Source organism: Podarcis filfolensis (genome assembly GCF_964270895.1).
Source record: "Podarcis filfolensis genome assembly, chromosome: 16".
Taxonomy (NCBI): Eukaryota; Metazoa; Chordata; class Lepidosauria; order Squamata; family Lacertidae; genus Podarcis; species Podarcis filfolensis.
In genome coordinates this window covers 29994529-30018425 of record NC_139620.1, presented here as the reverse complement: position 1 = coordinate 30018425, position 23897 = coordinate 29994529, and the positions used below count along the sequence as shown (strand labels likewise).

At 45.7% G+C, this 23897-nt stretch overlaps 1 protein-coding gene across 4 annotated transcripts in view; it reads left to right on the top strand.

The window, feature by feature from the left end:
- The first annotated feature begins 7053 nt into the window (after positions 1-7053).
- GNB1L (G protein subunit beta 1 like) overlaps positions 7054-23897 on the top strand; it is an 84376-nt gene continuing 67532 nt past the window's right edge. The window contains exons 1-2 of one of the 4 annotated variants that reach the window (XM_083590528.1): positions 7054-7166; positions 9291-9370. The gene's annotated coding sequence lies outside the window, so the exon portion shown is untranslated. Of the gene's footprint in view, positions 7167-7901; positions 8052-9290; positions 9371-23897 lie in introns of those variants that run through there. The other 3 variants (XM_083590532.1, XM_083590529.1, XM_083590530.1) reach the window with 3 other exon arrangements.

Below are 23897 nucleotides of genomic sequence, written 5' to 3'. Positions count from 1 at the left end.
GGTCGTCCGCTACGGCAAAGCGGAGACCCCTGCTAGAAACCCACAGGTGGGGATAGCCTGTGGTCGTGGGACTCGGCGGGCGCCTGTAGCGCTCCTCCGCGACGTGAAGGGACCCCGCAAGGAGCTCCGGATCGTGTCGGGGGTGGCGCGGCGTTGTGAGTCGATCGCTCTTTTTGCGGAGTGATGCCGCTAAGCTGCTGCCGGTGAGCGCTGACCCTTTTCCTGGGACTATTCGGCTACAAACTTCAACCCGTAAGTGGAGGACTTTATTTGATTTACGAAGATAAATTTAAGAATTTGGCACACAAGCGGGAGACGCAACCAGGAAGTCCGTCTCCCGGGTTTTGTTTCAAGAACAAAGCAAAGACTCTTTAAAAACCCAAGCCTCAGACTTTGGGATAAATAAGTTGCAAACTCTCACATCAAGCTTTGAAGACCCCCTCTCAATTTTATTGAGGGGTGGAGGGGTGAAAAATCAGCTTTTTCCAGCCGATTTCTTTGAACTTCGGGACTGTAGAACATTGAATCCCTGGCTACTGAGCTGCCAGGGTTTGGAATTTGAAGGCTACTTTGGAACTGTTACTTTATATCTCGCACTTTGCTGAGACAACTCATCTTTGCTAAAGAGTAACTCTGTGGAAATCTAAGGAATTTAAGAGGAGTCTGAAGGTCTTTTACAAATTGGATATTGTTTAACGTCTAGAGGGAACTTTTAACTTTTAAACATCCCAACTTCTGGTGGAATGGTGGAAAGCAAATTGTTGATGGACATTGTCGGGCAGTGTGAATGCAATCGTTAGGTTGGTGTCCCTGGTCCTGAAACCCCTGCACGGGTTGCCCGTGCGCTGCCGAGTCCAATTCAAGGTGTTAGTATTAGCATAAAAAAAAGTAAAGTGACCCCTGACGGTTAAGTCCAGTCATAGATGACTCGGGTTGCAGCGCTCATCTCACTTTACTGGCTGAGGGAGCCAGTGTTTGACCGCAGACAGTTCTTCTGGGTCATGTGGCCAGCATGACTAAGCCGCTTCTGGCAAACCAAAGCAGCGCACGGAAACACCGTTTACTTTCCCACCGAAATGGTACCTATTTATCTACTTGCACTTTTTTTGCCATGCTTTCGAACTGCTAGGTTGACAGGAGCTGGGAATGAGCAACGGGAGCTCGTCGTGGGGATTCGAACCGCCAACCTTCTGATTGGCAAGCCCAAGAGACTCAGTGGACCCAAGTACCTAACCATCTCAGGCCCTCTGATTGGCAGGGGAGGCCCCATTACTGATGCCACCTCTGGCTGTTGCCCGTTTGGCACCGGCCCATGACAGGGTCGTCATGGTGGTGGCTCCTCATCTATGGAATTCCCTCCCTAGTGAGGGTCATCTTTCCCTCTCTCATGACTGACTTTCAGCAGAAATTTTAAAACGTTCCCATTTACCCAGGCATTTGATGGCTGAAAGACCCTAGCCATGGGACTTCCGGGTTAGTGCCATCGGCAATGGCGGAATTCCTCTGACTCAGAGGAACCCGCTCCGTGAAAATCGGGTCTTGCCGCCGCGGCGAAGACCCCTTAAAAATCCCAGGCGGAGGAAGCCTGGGAATGTGGGATTCGGCTGACACCAGGAGCGCCTCCCCTACTCGCAGGGAAACCCCTTTTTTCAGGGATCTGAAGCGACGTGGGGTGAGTAGTGTGGTGTCTTGAATCGACCGCTATTTTTATGGAGTGAAGCTGCACAGCCGTTGCCGGAGAGCACTGACTTTTTCCTGTGGACAATTGGACTCTAAACAAGTACCCGTGAGTAGAACGGAAAATTGGATTAAGAAACACTTTAATTTGGCATCGAAGCAGGAAGGTCTAAACAGGAAGTCCGCCTTCCGCTTTTTGTATATAGACTGAAGCAAAAATTGTGCAAGCCAAAGTCTGGAAAGTTGTATATAAAGACCTAAATTTCCTTCATTTTTAACCATCAAAACCCCTCTTGGAAGCAGGGGAAAAGAGGGGGAATTTTGATTGTTTAAGCCTGCGGAGAGAGAGTAAAGAAAGATAAATTTCCACCAACTCAAACCTGGGAACGGGGTGTCAGAGACAGAAACTTTTGGGGAAGCCCATCAACTGTGAATGGAATGTTCTTTGACAGATAGTTAAAGAAGAGAAACAAATTGATTCCAAAGTTACCTTTTGCATTTAAAAGAAACAAAAATTTGAAAAATGAAAGTAACTTTCTTTTGCTGGACCTGCCTTCAAAAGATGGATACAAATGGAAATTGTTCCCTCTAGAGGGAGCTTGTTAAATTGTTGCTGGAGTCGATCTGGGGATTTCACAGTTGTGGAGATTAGGATCGTGAGACCAGACTCTGACCTTGAACAAAAATGGATATAGAAGAAGTTTTGGTGCTTGCTTTTTTGCAAGACAAACGCTTTGCTGGAGCAGATGCATGAGAAGATGAATTTGATGACTGTTGCAGTTCAAAATTTTGGACAAACAGTGAATACTTATATAGAAACCACTCAGGACCCAACCCAGGAACCTGCTTTGACAGGGCAAGTGCAAATGCAGAAGACAATGGAGGAGGTTGCTGCTGAACCTCAAGCAACACAAATGGATAGAACCGAGGCCCTGCAGGAGCATAAGCCGCTGTTTTTGAAGACTGAACCTGGAGTGGGCCAGGGGGGGTCTGGAGTTGTGGGGGTCCTTAATTTTGGAGGGACTTTGAAACATGCATTTAAATATTTTCTGGACTACCCGGTTGACTGCGGGGAATGGGACTGTGGGGAATGGGCTGATCTGTTGAGGGGAGATGGAGATATTTTTGGGTTGGAGTTTTCCCGAGACCTACTCCTCAATGAGAAAGGAAAGAAATTAAGAAAGAGACCAACAAAAGACAAGGCAAAGTGCTGGTATAAACAAGAAGAAGAATCGCAGAAGGGACATGGAAAAGACTTAAGAGCCTCGGACATACGACTACCAGGTTGATGGACTAGATGGAATGGACAGTAAGGTCTGACATAACCCGAGACCAGGAAGAAGAGACGTTGGATGAAGATTGGAAGAAAGCTTAAAAAAATTATTTTGGGAATTAGGGTAAAATTTATTTTGGGAATTAGGAAAAATGGTGGAATGAAATCATTTGGCTTTAGTAGAAATGATATTAGGAGTTATGTATAAATAAGTATTAAGTTTTAGGATTTAAGGTATTTTATCGTAAGATAAGGTTAAAATAAATTAAGGTAAATTGAATGACAGAATATTGTGAAAGATGAAAAGGATTTGCTGAATTAATTGATAGGTTAGACTGTTAAGATAAACTATCCAATAAAAATTGAGAAAGATGGAAAGAATTTGCTGAAACAAATAATTAAACTAGAATACAAAAAGGGAGGAGTGAGGAGGTCGATGAAACAAGTAAATGAAAGACAAAGAGATGGAATATTGGATGTGTGTTTTATTTTTTATTTTTTTATTGTTATTGCTGTATTTTTCTTTCTATGTTTTTCTTTTTTTCTTTTTTCTATCGATTTTTTATATATTGTAATGTATATGTTGTTAATTTTTTTGTTGTTTGTTTTCTTTTTCTCTCTTCTGTAATCTCTAAACTCTTAATAAATATCATTTAAAAAAGAAAAAAGAAAGACCCTAGCCATGGCAACAATTAGTAACAGTGAGTTATGTGATTGCTTTTCAATGCTTTAAAAATGTTTGAATTGCTTTTTTAAAAAAATTGTTTAATATTAAATTGTACTGTTTTGCCATTTTGATGTTTGCTGCCCTGGGCGCCTTTGGGAGGAAGGGTGGGACAGAGTTAATTAATAATAATCAGTGCTTTTTTCTGGGGGGACGTGGGGGTATGCATACCCCTAAACATTTTGTGAATCTAAGTTGGGCCTCATTGACGGACAGTATTTCAATATGAGTGGGAAAATGAGAGTACAGTACCCCTAAACATTTTTAAGGGGGAAAAAGCAGATAATAATAATAATAATAATAATAATAATAATAATAATGGTAATTAGATTACAGTGGTAGAATCATAGAATCATAGAGTTGGAAGAGACCACAAGGGCCATCGAGTCCAACCCCCTGCCAAGCAGGAAACACCATCAGAGCACTCCTGACATATGGTTGTCAAGCCTCTGCTTAAAGACCTCCAAAGAAGGAGACTCCACCACACTCCTGGGCAGGAAATTCCACTGTCGAACAGCTCTTACTGTCAGGAAGTTCTTCCTAATGTTTAGGTGGAATCTTCTTTCTTGTAGTTTGGAACCATTGCTCCGTGTCCACTTCTCTGGAGCAGCAGAAAACAACCTTTCTCCCTCCTCTATGTGACATCCTTTTATATATTTGAACATGGCTATCATATCACCCCTTAACCTTCTCTTCTCCAGGCTAAACATGCCCAGCTCCCTTAGCCATTCCTCATAAGGCATTGTTTCCAGGCCTTTGACCATTTTGGTTGCCCTCCTCTGGACACGTTCCAGTTAGTCAGTGTCCTTCTTGAACTGTGGTGCCCAGAACTGGACACAGTACTCCAGGTGAGGTCTGACCAGAGCAGAATACAGTGGCACTATTACTTCCCTTGATCTAGATGCTATAGTCCTATTGATGCAGCCCAGAATTGCATTGGCTTTTTTAGCTGCCGCGTCACACTGTTGGCTCATGTCAAGTTTGTGGTCAACCAAGACTCCTAGATCCTTTTTACATGTACTGCTCTCAAGCCAGGTGTCACCCATCTTGTATTTGTGCCTCTCATTTTTTTTGCCCAAGTGCAATACTTTACATTTCTCCCTGTTAAAATTCATCTTGTTTGTTTTGGCCCAGTTCTCTAATCTGTCAAGGTCGTTTTGAAGTGCGATCCTGTCCTCTGGGGTGTTAGCCACCCCTCCCAGTTTGGTGTCATCTGCAATTTTGATCAGGATGCCCTTGAGTCCATCATCCAAGTCGTTGATAAAGATGTTGAATAAGACCGGGCCCAAGACAGAACCCTGTGGCACCCCACTAGTCACTCTTCTCCAGGATGAAGAGGAACCATTGATGAGCACCCTTTGGGTTCGGTCAGTCAGCCAGCTACAAATCCACTGAGTGGTAGCATAGTCAAGACCGCATTTTACCAGCTTCTTTACAAGAATATCATGGGGCACTTTGTCAAATGCCTTGCTGAAATCAAGGTAGGCTACATCCACTGCGTTCCCTTCATCTACCAGGCTTGTAATTCTGTCAAAAAACGAGATCAGGTTAGTCTGACATGACTTATTTTTCAGAAATCCATGCTGACTATTGGTGATCACAGCATTCCTTTCTAGGTGCTCACAGACTGTTTGCTTAATGATCTGCTCCAGAACTTCAGGTTAAGTACTTAATTTGTTCCGGAGGTCCGTTCTTAACCTGAAACTGTTCTTAACCTGAAGCACCACTTTAGCTAATGGGGCCTCCCGCTGCTGCCACGCCGCCAGAGCACGATTTCTGTTCTCATCCTGAAGCAAAGTTCTTAACCTGAAGCACTATTTCTGGGTTAGCGGAGTCTGTAACCTGAAGCGTATGTAACCCGAGGTACCACTGCACTAGGAACAGATCTGCTCACCTCATCTCAGAAAGTGTATTATACACCTGGAAAAGGTCGACAAAAGAATAAAAGAGCTGGAGCAACTCTCCTATGAGCAAAGGTTACAACATTTGGGGGCTTTTTAGGTTTAGAAAAGAAAGAATGGGATAGATAGATGATAGAGGTATACAAAATAATGTACAGTGTGGAGAAAATTGCTCAAGAGAACTCAGGGCCATCCAGTGAAGCTGAATATACATTCAGGAAATGCAAAAGGGCAGTCCTTCACGTAGTTCACAGTGTGAAATTTGTGACCACAGGATGTTGTGATGGTCGCTAACTTAAGATGGCTTGAAGGGGTTTAGACAACTTCAGGACCCACCTACACTATACATTTAAAGCAGTACTGTGCCACTTTAAACAGTCACGGCTTCCCCCAAAGAATCCTGGGAAGTGGTTTGTTAAAAGTGGTTAGGAGACCCCTTTTTCCCCTCTCAGAGTTTTTTAAGGGGCATTGTGGGAAATTGAATGGGCTCCTAACCACAAAGGGCCGCTGCCTGGTGAACCCACAGCTGGGGGGGGAGGGGGCAGGCCTTCAGTAGCCAAGGGTTCTGTAGACATTTTTGTCTTGCAGGTCAGACACCCGGAGCTCCTTGGAGGAAAGGTGGAATGGAGAATCAATCAATCAATCATGCACCCTTTTCTGTGGCCTTTGATCTGATCCAACAGGGCTCTTCTCAGATTTAACTATGGTCCATCCCTTTATGGTCCATCCCCTAATGACATTATTCATTAGATCCACTGAAGTCAATGGATGTGACTTAAGTCTTAATGTCAATGAATCTACGCAGGACTTAGTTGGATACAACCCCATGATTCCAGTCCTCGTCGTTTTTGCCGAAAGGGCTGATTCACATAGGAAGCTCTCTACTACAGAGTCAGACCAGTGGTCTCTATCTAGCTGGGAAATGTACTGCAAAACGGGCAGCGACGCTCTGGGTTTGAGACTTAAAGAGTTTCACTGGAAGAATGAACAGTGAGCCTTATTGCGTGCAATGTAGGAGCTCTACTTTTTAGCGTGACCAGATGCAAAAAAATGCAAAGGCTACTGGCCCTTTAACAGTTGTGCAGAACAGTAAAGAGAAGAGGGAGATTCTACAGGTGCAGGCAGCTTGTCCTCCAATCTACACCTGGGCATTGATTGATTGATTGATTGATTGATCGAACGCAACTATTAAAAGCGCAGTGAGTGTGTCCCCTTCTCCTTCTGCAACCGGCCACCTCCACCTACCGCTAAATGCCATAGCTGCCAATTAAATACCCCTCTCCCACACGCCCCCCTTTGCTAGCGCCCCCATTAACACCTGACCGCCCTCCCAAACTCCAGATTTGCAACATTCCTCAACGTTCCACCGCGCCAGGCTGCAGCCCAGCCGAGGAATCAAGCCCGCGCATGCGCCGCGGAGCAGGGGGAAGCCTTGCCGCAGAGGCAGTCGAGCCGCCCGGGAGTCCCTGTCACGTGACGGTGTTGTCGGCGCGCTCTTTCTCTCTTTCTCTGTGCTCCATGCGTAGCCCTGCGCCCTGCGCAGCCGGGCAGTCATCTCCTGCAGATCGCCGATCGATCGTCTTCCTCATGGGTGAGGAATGTAATGTAGCTAGCCAGTGAGAGGGGTATTTGTGGGGCGGGGCGAATGGGGGCTCTTGTGCTTCAGTTAATGGGGGGGGAGAGGCCTGTTGGAGAGGAGGCCATTCTCCTACCCAGTAAGGCCTTCTTTGGATTCCCCCCCCCCCGCTCCGTAGTTATGGTTTTACAGCTGCAGAGCAGGTTGAAATTCAACAGGTCTAGCCTTGCCTGTGGTGAGGGGGGTGGGCTTTGACGCCTCCAATAATGCAGCACTCTTTGGATACTCCTCCCCCTCTGGCAGGCCTAAGTTAGCAGCTGTGAGGCAGGCAGGAACCCAACAGGTCAAGCCTTTAACCTTACCTGGTGAGGCATGCTTTGGGTTGCATGGTGGTCCTCTGCTCAGCCCATCCACCCCCACTTGGCGTGGCCTTTTTTAAAAATAATAATAATTTTTATTAATTTTCCATTTAAACATATATAATCACATTGTTATTATCCACTTCTTTGGCTCTTTAGAGCCTGTCGACTTCCTTCCCTCCCACCTCTTGGCTTTCAAAACTAACCTTTATATCACAGCATTCTATATATTTTCCAATTCTAATATAACTCATTACTAAATACCTCAAAATTTAAATAAATATAGAAAGGTAAAAAAAACCAAACTTCTCATTACAAGTCTTCAGATAACCCTCCTGGTGTTGTTAATTGCTTACAACGATCTTTCAAATGTTGTATAAATTTACTCCAGTCTTTTTGGAATATTTGATCGTGCTGGTTTCGGATTTTCCCCGTCAGCTTCGCCAGTTCCACAAAGTCCATCATTTTCATCTGCCACTCTTCTTCCGTTGGTACTTTGGCGTGGCCTTCAACAGCTGGAATGCAGGGAGAAATTCAACAGGTGCAACTTCCTATAGAAAGGTTGCAGTATTATAGGGTGGAAGGGGGGCTTGATGCAGGGAATTCAACAGGTGTTGCCTTGCCTGCAGGGACAAGAGCTATTTTATTTGGTAAGGGGCGTTCTTTGGATTCCTGCTGGCAGAGCTAAGTCTCTTGCAGCCGTGGAGCAGGAATCCAACAGGTAGAGCTGGCATCTTTACTGTATATGGCACAGCGCTCTTTCGACTGCATGCTGCCCCCTTCCTGCCCGCCCAGTGATGCAGAATGTGAATACCAGGGCAGGGAATGGAATGGAATAGAAAAGGAAATAAAAGCAGCTAAGCAACTCATAACATAAGCAAAAACACATAACACAACACACCATCAAACAAACAGGACAGCTAAAAACAACAGAGCGGGTTGAACAATGATCAGCTTACAAAACTTAAAATGCCTGCGCAGATAAATATGTCTTAGCCTGGCATTGGAAAACTAACAATGGTGGCGCCAGACATACCTGAAATGGGAGGGGTGTTCAACAGATGGGACACCACAGTGGCTTTAATGGCTAAAAACCCAACAGGAATTCCTTCCCTTCTAGATATTCTGGGTGAGGGCTTTCCAGCATAAAATGAGAAGGATTCCTTCATCTAAGTAAAATAACATTAATACAATGATAAAGAAGCTTAAACCCAATAGTGAACTGGTGGTAACCTTCTGCACATTGATGCTTGTGACTCTCATGCTTTCACAGTGTCAGACAAAAGCCTTTTCATTTTCCCAGGCTTTTAAAATGTTAGATCATTTGTTGCATTGACCATGTTTATTATTTTTCTATTATTTGTTTTATTGTTGTCGTGTGTGTGTGTGTGTGTGTGTAAAAACTAAGCTTATATGGTGGGTGGGGAATAATTTTCTTAAATAACCAAATAAAGATACACCCTTTGAAGGTGAAGCTGTGTTTCTAACAGGAGTAAGCAAGGCAGGAATCCAAAAGGTGTGGTCTTTCCTTGTGAATATAGGGTATCAGGCAGGATTTGTTGCTGAACCTGTCCCTCCTCCCTAGCATTTTCCCCTTGCCTTACCAACTGAACGCTGGGCAAAAATCCAACAGGTGTCATCTTCTTCATTAGCATACAGTGAATTTCTGCCTGTCCCTTGATGCCAGTTAAGAAACAGGAGCACTTGCAGAAAGTGAATCTGGCGATCAGGAGTGATAGTGAACGGTTCAATAGCTAATAGATAACTTTCCTTCTTTTAGACAATGCATGTTTTCTCAAGTGTGTGTGAGAGAAGGGAGGTTGCCTCATCAAGGACTAGTACCTGCCAACTACAGCTTCTGTAAGTATTTGGGTTTTAAATAATAATGAACCTTTTTGCAATTTTTAAGCTATCTGCTAGTCCACAAGAACACAAGAGCCTGTTGACACTGGCGGAGGAAGAGGCGTGCGGGGGGAGCGCGTTGCCCCCGGGATGCATGCCAGCCCCGCCCCCACCTGCTCTCCACCCCCGCCGCCCCCCATGCCAGAGCGTGAAGCTCCGCCAATGCCTGCTGAATGAGGCCAGGGGCCCATATAGTTCACCATCCTGTTCTCACAGTGGCCAAGTAGATCCTTCTGGGAAATTCTCAACTGGACCCAGGCACGAGAGCCTCTCCCCCCTGTAGTTTCCAGCAATAGGTATTCAGAACAATTACAGTAGTACCTCAGGTTACATACGCTTCAGGTTACATACACATCAGGTTACAGACTCTGCTAACCCAGAAATAGTACCTCGGGTTAAGAACTTTGCTTCAGGATGAGAACAGAAATCGCGGCGCAGCAGCAGTGGGAGGCCCCATTAGCTAAACGGGTGCTTCAGGTTAAGAACAGTTTCAGGTTAAGAACGGACCTCCAGAACGAATTAAGTACTTAACCCGAGGTACCACTGTACTGCCTCCAACCGTGGAGGCAGAGCATAGCCAATGTTAGCCTTGTCCCTCATGAATTTGTCTATTCTTCTGTTAAAGTCATTAAGCTGGTGGTCTTGTTTTAGGCCATTAAGAGATGGGTTGATTCAAAATATTGTTTATTTATAAAAAATTGTTTATAGATTGCTGTTTAATAAACTATGTGAAAGCAGTGTACGGCAAAAATACGTAAGACCATACAATGAAAACTACATAAGAAAGTTAAAAACAGGCATCAATTAACCATTCTGGGAATATGTATTTTTAATTTCTTGCATAGGCCTGGCAGGATGGAAATGTTTTCAGCAGGTGTAGAAACAGAAGGTGCTGTACCACCCTTCATCAATATGATCAAGGATCAATAAAAATATGTTTAGATTTTTATTAAAATATTTTAAAAAACCAATGAAACAGAATTGAAATAGTAAAAATTATGTCAAATTCCATCTATAGCAGCCGCTTAAATTATAACCTTAAGCTCGGTATTAATAACCAACAATAAGTGCATGAGCAAATAAGTCTTGCTTGGGCACAAGTGAGGGGCCACCACTAAAAAGGCCTGTCCTTGTGTCGCAACCATATGCAGCTACATCAGAGGGGGACACGCAGAGAAGGGGTTCAGATGAATGCAGGTTCAAATGAATGTACTCCCTGATGTGCTACATGCACTTCCCTGCCTGGTCATGTAAAGATGATTTCTTACTTGCTCCAGGCGAGTGGTTGTTTTCAAGCTTACAAGTAGGGATGCAATAATATTCCTGTAGTTTTATCTGTTCATCAATTCTTGTAGCAGGCTTAGGGGGGGGGGAATGCAAATTGCCCATGACCTGGAGCATTTCCTTTTTAGGTCAATCAGTTTGCTGATTTTTTGCCTCGTTTACCTTATAATATTGCTCGGCGCACCTCATTTTAGGCAGCAAGCCAAGATAATAAGCGCATCCAAATGTGTAATTTTGCACAAAGCATCCTCCGGTGCCTTTGGGTCCTTTGCAAATAAGCAGGAACAATTTTTAAGGGATGTTTGGACATGCTGGAGACCAGCAAGGTAACTTAAATCAGGAGCAGTACACCAGAATAGGTGTGCACACATGTGATCAGTAGTGGCTGGGGCCCATGTGGACAGGCAGGGAACCCAGACAGTAGGTGGAGCCAGAGGCAATGGCAGGCAGAGCCAACGAATTCTACTTTCATCGCCACCCTCTTCCCTCCTGGGTTCTAGAAGGGCAACACTGAGACTCAGGAGGTGAAAGCTGTCAGGCAGGGCCACCCCAAAGACCTTTTTGCAAATAAGAAGGCGGACCAGCCTCCACTGGGTGCAATGAAGAGTTTCGTTTCAGGCAGCATTCTTCTCCCAGTTCGGAATTATCATCTTAAGAGCACTCCAAACCCCTGTGCAGAAGGTCAGGGGAAGAAGGAAAAAAACCCCTCCTCTTTTGCTATGCCAGCTTTCAGGTTGAAAGACCCTTTTCAGGGATTTGTGCTATCGCCATCGACAATGCAGCTGGCTTCTGGGCGGGTGCATTGATCAACTCCCTCACTGGTTGAGGCAGCACAGTGCAGAGGGACCCCTCCATCTCAACTAAACATCCTCCAGCCTGCCCTAGGCTACGGTCCTAAACACATGTGCTAGGAAGATCCTCTGAACTCTGTATTTCTATGCAAGCATGCATGGGATGCGGCTGCTAATGTCATTTATTTCACAGTAGGAGAGTTTGGGCAATTGTATCTTGACTGGTTTGTTCACTTGCACTGCGAAGGGAGGAACAAAGAGTTTACTTGGGCAGGCAAAAGGCTCATTCATATTTCTGCTTATTAAGCCGAGATAAGGATCACTCGGATGTGGTTAACAGGTTACACTGATGCAGGCATTTTGTGCTAAGGGAAAAAAACAGTGTTTTGGAGGGTAGTAGTGTAAGCAGGTACAGGGTTTTTTGGGGGGGAGGGGGGTTAGCAGAGCCCAATTGTATGTCCATTTTAGTTGGAGGTAAGTCCCACTGGGTTCAATGAGGCCTCATCCTCCATAAAATGTACCACTGCACTTGCACTGTGCAAATATCCTATGCATGTTTTTAAATGTTTTGCTCAATACAGTTTACTCCCTAGTCAATGTACTTGGGTTTTAGTTTAAATATCTTTGATCAATAGGGTCAAAAGCCTATGAAATGCTGATGGATATGCAAACCAATTTTATTCCTGATTAAAACAGCTGGTTTGGACTATTACAAATGCAATTTTTGTAGACGTCTTGAACTGGCATCATTAGGGCTCCAGAGGGCAACATGCTCCGCTAGCAGCTGGTGCTTGGGATCTTTGTACCATGAGATCATATCAAACCACCTCCCAGATATTTAATCTCAGTGACCTGTAAATGCCCAAACAAGTGACCCACACCTTATAATTTTGTGCAATTTGAATTTGATGGTCTCTCTCTCTCTTTTATGACTCTTGAATGCTAACTGCCAACCCTGTGGTTCAAGACCTTGCTGCAAAGGGTGGAGTTAAAGAGCAGTATTACCATCCAGGCAAGAAAAACCCTTCTAAATTCCATTGATCTCAATGGGAGGATTAAATATGGGCTTAGATTGCTCCGTTTGAGATTGGTGGAACTTGAAAGGCTTGGTCCTCAGTATGTGTTTTCATGGTGAAATGGTCAAATCACTGCTTAGAGAGTATTGTAGTTTAGGAGGAGATGAGAAGTAGAGTATTGCTGCTGTAGTAAGCAATTAATTTATTGGTGATTTAGAGAACAAACTTCAGATTATGTTTTTGAACCTAAGAAGAGCCTGCTGGATCAGACCAATGGTCCATGTAGTCCAGAGGTCGGCAGGCTAAGGCCCATGGGCCGGAAGCGGCCCATGAGGGTTTCTTAACCGGTGTATGAGCCGCCCCTGAACCTAGCCGCCCGCTTGGCGAGTCCCCATGTGCTGTGCTAAACTGGCACAGCGCGGCATGGGGACTCTCTTCCGGGGCTCCAGAAATTGCTTCTGCGCATGCCCAGATGCCGGAAATCGCGTCTGCGCATGTCTGCGGTGCTGGAAATCACTTCTGCGCAGGTGTGATTTTCAGCGTCTGGGCATGCACAGAAGCGATTTCCAGCGCCGCAGACATGACCAGATACGATTTCCGGCATCACACTGCCCTGGTCCGGCCCACAGAGGATCTCCATGGGAGTGATCCGGCCCATGCCCAGTAATCCTTGCCGACCCCTGATGTAGTCTAAGATCCTGTTCCCAGATGCCCTTGGGAAGCCTGCAAGCTGGACATGCATGCAGCAGCACTCTGCCCACCTGTGATTCCCGGGAACTGACATTCAGAGGCGTTCTGCCTCTGACAGTCTAGGTGGAACATTCTTCCCCATTGACAAGAGACCAGCTGCTGCTGGTTTGAGCTGCTGAGAACTATAGGCCAAAACATCTGAAAGGCACCAGATTGTGGGATCTAATTCTGAGTAGACTTGTCTAGGATAGTGCTGTAAACACTGCAGCCTGCCTTTGTGATTTGGTGCCCAAAATTTTGTAGGCTGGCCATAGCTCACAAACCTTACCAATTACTTATTAGCTTTGGATAATCTCTCTCTCTTTTTTGTATCTTTTAATATTTGGGATTAAGCAATGAAAACAGTAGTTGAATGGGGTGCTGATCATACAGAAAGACTCTGTTTATTATCTAGGAACATGCCGTACTTTTCCATGTATAAGACTATGTTTTTTTCTTTAAAAATCATGCTAAAAAGTGGGGGTCGTCTTGATTGGTTGCTGCCACGGCTGTCATCGGCTATTGTGCGTGTTTTTGGTTGCTGCGTCAATGGGTGGTGTTGACTGGCTGACGCTCTGGCAGTTGGGCGGGCGATTGGCAGCTTCTGCTGGCGATGGGACAGATGGGAGGTGGATTTTGTGACGTGTGTGGGCAAGCGATTTTCGGCAATCCCCCCTGAAGAAAGCTCAACAACTCTGTGCCATCTCCCCCCATTTTCTTAAATTTGAGTCCCCCCAAAATAGGGGGTGTCCTATACATGGAGGCGTCTTATAGATGGAAAAGTATGGTATATACTGAATCAGATTGCTGCTTCGTCTTGCTCAGTATTGCCTACCTAAATTAACTAGGATTTTCGGCAGGGGCTGCTTCCAGCTTTACCTGAAGATGCCAGGGACTGAACCTGGGATCTTTCGCATGCGAGGCAGAGGCTCTCCCACCAAACTTTGCCCCCTTCCCTACAAAGTCTATAAAGTTATTGTACTCCACACACTCGTGCTTAGCATATGAGGGCATTTGTCTGAACACAGCTTCTTCATTTATTTAAATGTAACAGCATTATTCAGTCACTGTAATATTTTCTTCATAACCTTAAATCATTGTCCCTCACATGTTGTTAAGGTTCCTAGCCAGACGTTTTCCTGTTCTTTCTGTATAAACCATGAATTGCAGACACTATTGTATTGCGTATTCTCGTGTCTTTTTATAGAATTTCTTTTTTGTCCCTCAGGGTGAAGATTTTCCATAAGCTTATCCATAAAAAACACACATAGATCTGTTTCACTGGCAGCCTAAAAACTGTGAACCAGTCAGCTGTAACGAGTTGGCTTTTGTCAAGAAAAAACAACTAATTCTCAGGATTCCCTTTTCCAAGCTAGATGAATGTGCTCTGCCCCTATTGGAGGAGGAGTAAGTTCTGAGCGGTGAAAAAGTCAACACTCAAACTTTCCCCCTTTCTCTCTTTTTTGCTTGTATATATAAAAAAGTCACCATCAAGTGGAAATTTGCATAAATGTCCAATCTAACCCAAGTGTTTTTTGTGTTTTTTTGGTGTGTGTCTGTGTGTGTATAGGATCTGAAAAGGAAGGAATATTACTTTGATCCAACACACCCAGATGGATGGATTTACTGCTTCTTTAATATTAAAACGTTGACGTATGAAAAAAAATGAGGTTGGCAGGATGAGTCGAGGGTTTCGAATTAACACAGGCTCAACATCCGTTGTTTAAACTCCTGAGCTGTTTCAAAATTATGAGCCTCTCTGGAGCAGTTAAAGTGATCCCCCTAAAAATGAGAATAAAATGAACCTATGAAAACACTTTTTAGCTCTCGATCTTCCTGAGACTTGAGGACAAATTTTTCTCCCAGGAACTTTGTTTCAACCTGGACAAAAGTGGGTTCTGAGGGCTTTAGTTTGGCCATACACAGTGGCTGCATTTTGATGGGTCTTACGCTGGCTCTGTTAGTATTGATGTTGCGGAGGTAGTTGGGGAATGTTCTTTGGGGGCAGAAGGGTTGGTGCACGCATAGCTCCCCCATAGGTGTTAGAGGGAAGCACCCAGCTCAGTTGGAGAGCACAGATAGTGGGACCAGAGGCAAAAGTGGATGGAGCAACATGTGCAATTCTTAGCAGCTGTATTTCAGATACAAAAAAATTGCCAGATGTTTATATGACATTGTCTCCTCCATCTCTCCATTCTCATCCAGGCAAGCAAGAGATGTTATCACAGTTCAAGGACACGCTCAAGCCTGGCAAAAGCACTTAAGGCAAGCTTCCTTAACCTCGGCCCTCCAGATGTTTTTGGCCTACAACTCCCATGATCCCTAGCTAGCAGGACCAGTGGTCAGGGATGATGGGAATTGTAGTCTCAAAACATCTGGAGGGACGAGATTGAGGAATCCTGACTACTGGTGGACCTAGGACTACTGGTGGACCAGGGACTGGGCATAAAGATCTCTGGATGAATCACATGATGATGTTTGAATGGGTGGTGTTTATGAGCTGTCAGTCATTCCCTGTCTCCTCCAGAAGGGTGAATTACCCAGCCTCTGCTGGCACCTTTCCAGACACACGGCCCCACCAAAGTCAGGCAGCCCCAACCTGACTGCCTTCTTTCTTAGAACTAGTCTAGAAGGTGGCATTTGGCTATCAACTTACTGCTGCTTAGTCTCAGTGTTAAATAACTCAGCAGGGAGGAAAATGGCTACAGAACTAGAATTGACTCTGCCTGTCATTTGTTATGGCTGCCCCTGATGTTGGCCTTATACCCAACCAGTCCCAATGAACGCCAACAACCACGAGTCTCAGGTTTACTGTCCCAGGCCAAATGCTTTCTGCAAGGATTGAGCACCCTCCCTGTTGCATCTTGTTCGGTACTTCAAGAGAAAGATACTGCCTTTAAAAATTAGGCAAGACTTTCCAAACCCACACAGCTGCAGCAGTTTCCCCAGGGAAGCTGTCTGTTCTGCAAGGCTGATGGTAGAAAGAGTAACCAGAGTATTAAATGGAAGGCTAAACTTTGGCTCTGTGTTGATTAGAAAGAAAATCCTGGTTGTAAAAATAAATGAGTTTGATGCATTATTTTCCTAAATATTCTTTCCCCCAACCTGGGCCATAAATCTATTTTATGGTTCGCATGAGAGAGGGTGGAGAAACTCCTTTTTAATGTAATCTTCCCAGAAACTGAAAGGCACATGAGTTGGAATGCTCATCCAAAAATGCGCAGCCAGATTAGGCTTTTCATTATTTTCCTTAGCCCAACAATATTTCACTTCATTTAGCCACTGGCTGACAAAGCTTGAGCTTGCTCCATGTTTTTCTGTATCACAGTTGGGGGACCCATAAGCCTTCCAGATGTTGTCGGCCTCCATCTCCCATCAGCCGTGGGCCTCCATATGCAGTTGGACTTAATCTGTTCTGGTCATCTTGGTTGGGGATGTGGGGAGTTTCAGTCCCGCAACATCTGGAGATGTTCCCCATCCTTGGTCTTCCATTGATTCTCAGCTAGTGGGTCACAAGCTACACTGGGGTTGCATGCTGATTTAAGGTGACTGACCAGTGGAACTCACTCCCAAAGGAAACAGTAATGCCCACCAGCCTAGGTGGCTTTAAAAGAGGATTAGACGAATTCATGGAGGAAAAGGCTTTCAATGGCTACTAGCCATGATGGAGGCAACATCTTTTCTGAATACCAGTTGCTGGAAACCGCAGACAGGGAGGGTGATCTTGTGCCCAGGCCCTGCTTGTGGGGTTTTCCTAGGTATCTGGTTGGCCTCTGTGAAAACAGGATGCTGGACTATATGGGCCATTGGTCTGACCAAGCGGGGTATTCTTACATTATGTAACCTTAGATATTTTCTTTCTTAAATAATTTTTGGTGAGGAGGAGGAGACAGGGAGAGATGGGATGTCTGCACAAAAATGCTTAAAAGGGGGTCCCATGATGAAGATGGACCCCTGGTCTTAGAAAGTCAAAAGCTATTCATCCGAACTTGTTGCTTTCAGAGTCTGAAGTAGCCGCTGGATGGAAACAGGAGGCCTTTCCTAATCAATCTTTGAATGCGGGCATTCATTAATACAGTGGTACCTCAGGTTACATATGCTTCAGGTTACATACGCTTCAGGTTACAGACTCCGCTAACCCAGAAATAGTACCTCAGGTTAAGAACTTTGCTTCAAGGATGAGACAAGAAATCGTGCTCCGGCAGCGCGGCAGCAGCAGGAGGCCCCATTAGCTAAAGTGGTCCTTCAGGTTAAGAACAGTTTCAGGTTAAGAACAGACCTCCAGAACGAATTAAGTTCTTAACCAGAGGCACCACTGTACAAGTGTTTCCTTGTCCTAAGGAATCATCCTGACGCTGTGTGTTGTGATGGATTGTCTTGGGATAATTCGCCTACTTCTTAATATTATAGGTGTTTCGTTATACTTTGGGCCCAAGCGACTTCCAGTTTTCACACCTGGGCGCAGGTGTTGCCAGCTGAGCGGTTCATCCTTGTCATGCTGTTAATTATCCTTGGAGAAGCTCAGGAGGAGGGGTCAGCAAACTTTTTCAGCTGGGGGTCGATCCACTGTCCCTTAGACCTTGTGGGGGGCCGGACTATTTTTTTGGGGGGGTGAACGATTTCCTATGGCCCACAAATAACCCAGAGATGCATTTTAAATAAAAGGACACATTCTATTCATGTAAAAACACACTGTCTGTGGGCCGGATTTAGAAGGCAATTGGGCCAGATCTGGCCCCCGGGCCTTAGTTTGCCTACCCATGCTCAGGAGTGTGTTTCTCCCCTTACCCTTTTCACTTCGGGAACTTTTTTGGGGACAACCTTTGAGAAGCCAGGCTCATAGCTCTTTCTCAGGTGTCTCTGTTTGCTTTATCAGACGTTCAGAAATCAGAAACCCAAGCATAGAATTGACACTGCCAGCATAAGTTGCCTGAGCATAGGCGACGAGGCCTAAAAAGACTTCTGATATGACCGGTGATTGGAACAACTTTTGTAACTACAGTGGTACCTCGGGTTAAGTACTTAATTCGTTCCGGAGGTCCGTACTTAACCTGAAACTGTTCTTAACCTGAAGCACCACTTTAGCTAATGGGGCCTCCTGCTGCTGCTGCGCCGCCGGAGCCCGATTTCTGTTCTCAGCCTGAAGCAAGGTTCTTAACCCAAGGTACTATTTCTGGGTTAGCAGAGTCTGTAACTTGAAGCGTCTGTAACCTGAAGCGTATGTAACCCGAGGTACCACTGTACTCTGAAGTAACTGAGTAGTTTCACCTTGAGCACATTGGTGGCAGGCTGGCTTAAACAAATGAATAAAGCACATGTTACGAGGCAAACACAGGGTTCCTTATGTAAGGGCCTGGGAAGGCTGAGCCAAGAGATTTTGCTGCCTGAGGCAGAAGAACAAATGTCACAACTCCCCACAAAAGTACAAAGTAAGTCCCCAGGTTTTGGCACCTGAGGCCACCTACCCCTACCCTTAGAAGTAAAAATATAGTGGTAATAAATTTGCCCTTTCATAATGCCAAAAACCAGTTGCCCAAGGCGGCCTCCTGACTCTGTCTAATAGTTGGGCCGGCTCACGCCAAGGCATTTGAAAGAGATAATTGGTAGGGAGGAAGAGGATATTTAGTCTTCTCCCCCCACCCCTAGCCACCAGGTCTCCCCTACAGATTTGCTCTCCCACCCCTGCTCATTTTAGCCCATTCTTCCTGTGGCAGCTTGGCGATCAGAAGTAAGCCCAGCTGAGGGGAAAGTGTGTTTGAGGCTGGAGCATATGTGCAGATGAGGTTGATGTGGTGGTGCGGGGGAGGGTTAAGCTCCGCCCACCCGCCAGTTCTCACTGACAAATGCCCCGCCCCCACGTGGGCGCTCCCTTGGCAAGTGCAGGTTTGGGAATGCAAGCCGTTCCGCCTGAAGAGCTTAAACCAAAGGCTTATTACATGCATATTTCCTGAGATCATCCTTTCAGATACTTGAAGCAATTTATTTTTATGAGTCAAGAGATGTGATGATGAGGGATCCGGTCTCTGCATAGGACAAACCTTCCAACATCTTGAATGCCTTCCGAACAACTTCAGATGGATGCATTTCAGAATCCCTTTTGTTTTTTTAAAAAAATGTATATGATACCCGTCAAGTAGTACAGTTAATGGAAATCGAAAGCAATGGACCAATAACAAAACAGGGTTGTAAGGTGGTGATATGTTTGCCATCTCCAAATATCTGAAGGTCCGTCACATGGAAGATGGGAAAAACTTGGGTATTTTTGTTGCTTCAGAGCAGGGGTCAGCAAAATTTTTCAGCAGGGGGCCAGTCCACTGTCCCTCAGACCTTGTGGGGGGCTGGACTATATTTTGGAGCGGGGGGGGGGAGAACAAATTGCCCCACAAATAACCCAGAGATGCATTTTAAATAAAAGCACACATTCTACTCATGTAAAAGCACCAGGCAGGCCCCACAAATAACCCAGAGATGCATTTTAAATAAAAGGACACATTCTACTCATGTAAAAACACACTGATTCCCGCACCATCCACTGGCCGGATTTAGAAGGCGATTGGGCTGGATCCGGCCCCCAGGCCTTAGTTTGTGCCTACCCATGCTTCAGAGGATAGGAACTATAACAATGGATTCTTATTACAGTGGTACCTCAGGTTAAGTACTTAATTCATTCCGGAGGTCCGTACTTAACCTGAAACTGTTCTTAACCTGAAGCACCACTTTAGCTAATGGGGCCTCCTGCTCCCGCCACGCCGCCGGAGCACGATTTCTGTTCTCATCCTGAAGCAAAGTTCTTAGCCTGAAGCACTATTTCTGGGTTAGTGGAGTCTGTAACCTGAAGCATATGTAACCTGAAGCGTATGTAACCTGAGGTACCACTGTACAAGAAAGGAGATTCCGACTTAACATTAGGAAGACAATACTGACAGTGAGAGCTGTTTGACAGTGGAATGGTTTACCTTGGAAGGTGGTGGACTTAACCTTCCTGGAGGTTTTTAAACAGAGGTTGGAAGGCCATCTGCCAGGGATTCTTAAGCTGTGATTCCTGCATACCAGGTGGTTGGACTAGACTTCCAACCCTTCAGTTACATGAGTCTTTGAATATAGTTATTATATATACTGCTAGAAAACAGAGGTAGATGTCAGGGTGGAGAAACATCTCCTGCCAGCAAGGTAAAGCATGTAACGGATCGATAAATCATCAATCAACACCCAAGCATCCGTCCTGCCTGCGGAACTGAATGAAGCGAGGAAGAATGGAAAACTGGGGCAGAATGCAAATGCTGACACTGTGGACATACACGAGCATTTGAAATCTTGTTTCTCCCAACTAGTTTTTGGTGCTGTTCCATAGCGGGTGGAGGCGGAATTAATTGTTCTTTAATTGCAGTGGGGTGATAGGGCTTGGCTTCTTATGCACACCCTGCCATGCTTAACCCGCGGCTAACCTCTCTGAAGATTGAAGATAAGCTTCCGAGTTTGTTCCTAAGAATGGGTGAGACTGTCACATATGCAAGGCCTGTGCCACAAAGCAGTCAATCTGGACTAGTTGGATTTGGCCCTGCTCTGCTGCCTCCGGTGGAGCTAAGTCCAGGGTGCTGGTCCCAGGGGGAGGTTACCGTGGGGCGAGGTCCTGGACTTGAGTCGAGGGTCAGCAGATGGTTCTCCACGGGCGAAGCGGGGTCCAGGGCGAGGAGCAGGGCAAGGACAGGAACTCTCGAGGAACAGGACAGGGTGCTGGCCGAAACAGCTCTTCAACGACGTTGCTCCCGCAACCTGGGACCGGGCTGACTCGCCTTTATCTTCTCTGAGGCCAGGGGCGGTCCCGGCCCCCAGGAGATCCGCCTCTCCTGGCCTTAAGGCGAGCACTCCTCCTGGGAGAAACCAGTTCCCTCCGCCTCTCTGCCCTGAGCCTCTGCTGGAGGGTTAATGGACCCAGGGGGAGACTCACCTTCCCCTGACAGGGCTGGGAGAGGCGCACCTGTAGGCACTGTGTCTTCAATCACCTCCGGAGCCAGAGAGGATTCACCTGGTGCCTGCTCCTGAGGATCCGGCACAGGTGCAGGTGCTTCAGATCCAAGGCCCTGCCCCAGTTCAGCCGGCCCTGGAGGCAGGGACTCCTGTGCAGCCTGGGGTTCCTCCGGTTCAGCGTCTGAATCGGATTCCCAGGCCATCACATCCAGGGTCTAATGTGTCCTAGTTTAGTATTCAAATCCATCTTTGTTCCATCCTGGCCCTCAACCCTTGATGGCACAGGAACATAGGACATTAACATTTCCCAGGTCAGATGGGCCATCTAGCCCAGCAGAGTTGACCCTGGATGCCAGGGTTTCTGGCAGAAGCCTTTCCCATTTCCTGCTACTGGGTCCTCCTTTTTATTTTTTTCAGCTGTAGAAGACTGTGATGAACCTGGGACTTTCTTCCTGCTTCTCGCCACATAGAGCCAAGATCTGTTGGCTCCTAGCAATCTTCTCCTTTTTGTTTTCATTTAAGAAGTGTTGGATAGGATGAAAGCATTCTCTGCAAATCCAAGCGAATCCCTTAGACACATTTTATTTTCTCATGGCCGTATGACAAGCTTCTCAGGATAACAAATCATTTTGTTTTAAGTGAGCAAAATAATCCTTTTTTGAAAGAGAGAGGGAGAGAGGGAATCCAGGAATTGGCATGCATATGGAACATCCAGGTTGACTGTTCATCCGAGATTAAAAGGAAACGGCTGGAGTTGTTATCTCAGAAAGCTTTCATTCATCCTTCTAATTGTCTTCCTCCTTGGCATATGACACCTTCTTCGCTCTTGCGCTTGGCAGTGAGTTCATGGATTTGGACTCTAAAACCTCAAAATGTCTGGGGCATTGTGGAAAAAGTGGCCTACCTCGGACCGATTTGTGTTTTCCTTTTCTACGTGTTCTGCTCTCTGTTTTCGTTTTTTATAAAGTTGACATTGGAGAAGCCTCTTTTCTCAATTTAACAATTAAAGGACTCAGTTGTTTCCTCTTCCATTCATGGAAGAAAAGCTTTTTATAGCAAGTTTTTCCATTTGCGATTGCACTTCCTTGCGAGACCTCCATCCTCCCCAAACAAAACGATCGGAAACTTTCTCTCGCATTCCTAAATGTTGGGTCTGCTCATAAAAATGACTCCCTTTCCAGCTTGGAGACTTATCTTCTGGTGTGTTACTTGTTGCTTATTTCCCTGTATCTGATTTATTTTTCAATGCAGAGGTTTAATGAGTTTACAGATTGGAATGGGTAGACTTGTACAAACCCATGCTCAGTTGATCTTCTGAATATCCAAGATTTATTAGCGGGGTGGGTGGGGGTGAAAATTAATTGGTTTGCCTTTCCAAAAAAAAAAAGTATTTGTCTTACATAACCCCATTAAATTTACTGTAATTAGTAATTATTAAAATTAGTTGATAGGTTAATTAGGATTCTCCCTGTAGGGATGAACAGCTAGGCACATTGCCTTGACACCCATGAGCGAGTTCAGTTAAAAGGCAGCACTTAAATCACATAATTTGTAGGCTCTTCTCCCATCTGTGAACCAGGGAAGTGCCAGATGCCACAAGGCAGGCATAGGCAAACTAGACCCTCCAGATGTTGTTGGACTCCAGTTCCCATCAGCCTCAGCCAACATTGCCAACGGTCAGGGATGATGGGTGCTGTAGTTCAGGAACATTTGAACAGGGTCTCCAGCTGGTTTTTGGACTGCAGCGCCCATCATCCTGAGCTAGCAGGTCCAGTGGTCAGGGATGATGGGAATTGTAGTCCGAAAACAGCTGGAGACCCCAGTTTGGGAAACCCTGATCTAGAGGGCCACAGGTTCCCATCTGTGCCATAAGGGTGTGAGTGAGAAGTCAGGGCCTGGCTCTATGCATGTAGCAGAATGAGGAGTGGCATGCATTGCACCATGGCAAATGAGAGACCTTGAGGACTTCCTGATCCCTGATGTCCCTGCCCGATCCCTGATAAATAAGAGCAAAGCATTTTTCCACTTGCATAATGGAGATGTTTTCTGCTGAGGCTCCATAAAACCGCTGTTGGGAAGGTTATTTAGGTAGCGTCCTTAATTGCAAGTAGCAAAACTGCGGTGGAAACTTTGAATCTATCATTAAGCGTTTAATCACTCTTCCTCATGCTCCAGATCCAGGAGATCAAATGTTTACATCTTCATCTGTCAGCCAGCTGCATGGCGAGTTATTGCAGCATGTTTCTTAAGTGTCACTTTCTATTAAGTAACGTTTCAGTTTGGTTCACCAGTTGTTTGTAGCTCTGGCGTAGTTATGTGATGGGTGTGGAACCTTGAACACAGCCTAGGTTGAAATTCTGTGTTTCTCCATAGAGGGGTGTTGGCAGGATTTCTGGCAGAGGGAGCTAGCCGTCTAATCTGTGCTGCAGCGCCCCCTCCCAGGGTGGCCAGAAGTGGTACTGCGGCTCATCTCTCTTGACTCGCCTCCCCTTGTTTGCCTGATCACCAGTTGCCAGCCTGCCTTTGCACTAGGGTGGCCACTAAATGCATCGCCCCCGAAAAAAGGGGAAAAGTGGGTGCAGATTTGCATATGCAAATTTGTACATGCAGGTGCAAACTAAGAAGCTGAGAAGTTAAAGAAATCTCACCATAATGGGAAAAGACAGTGACTGGGTGAGCCACATGCTTGCTTAGTCT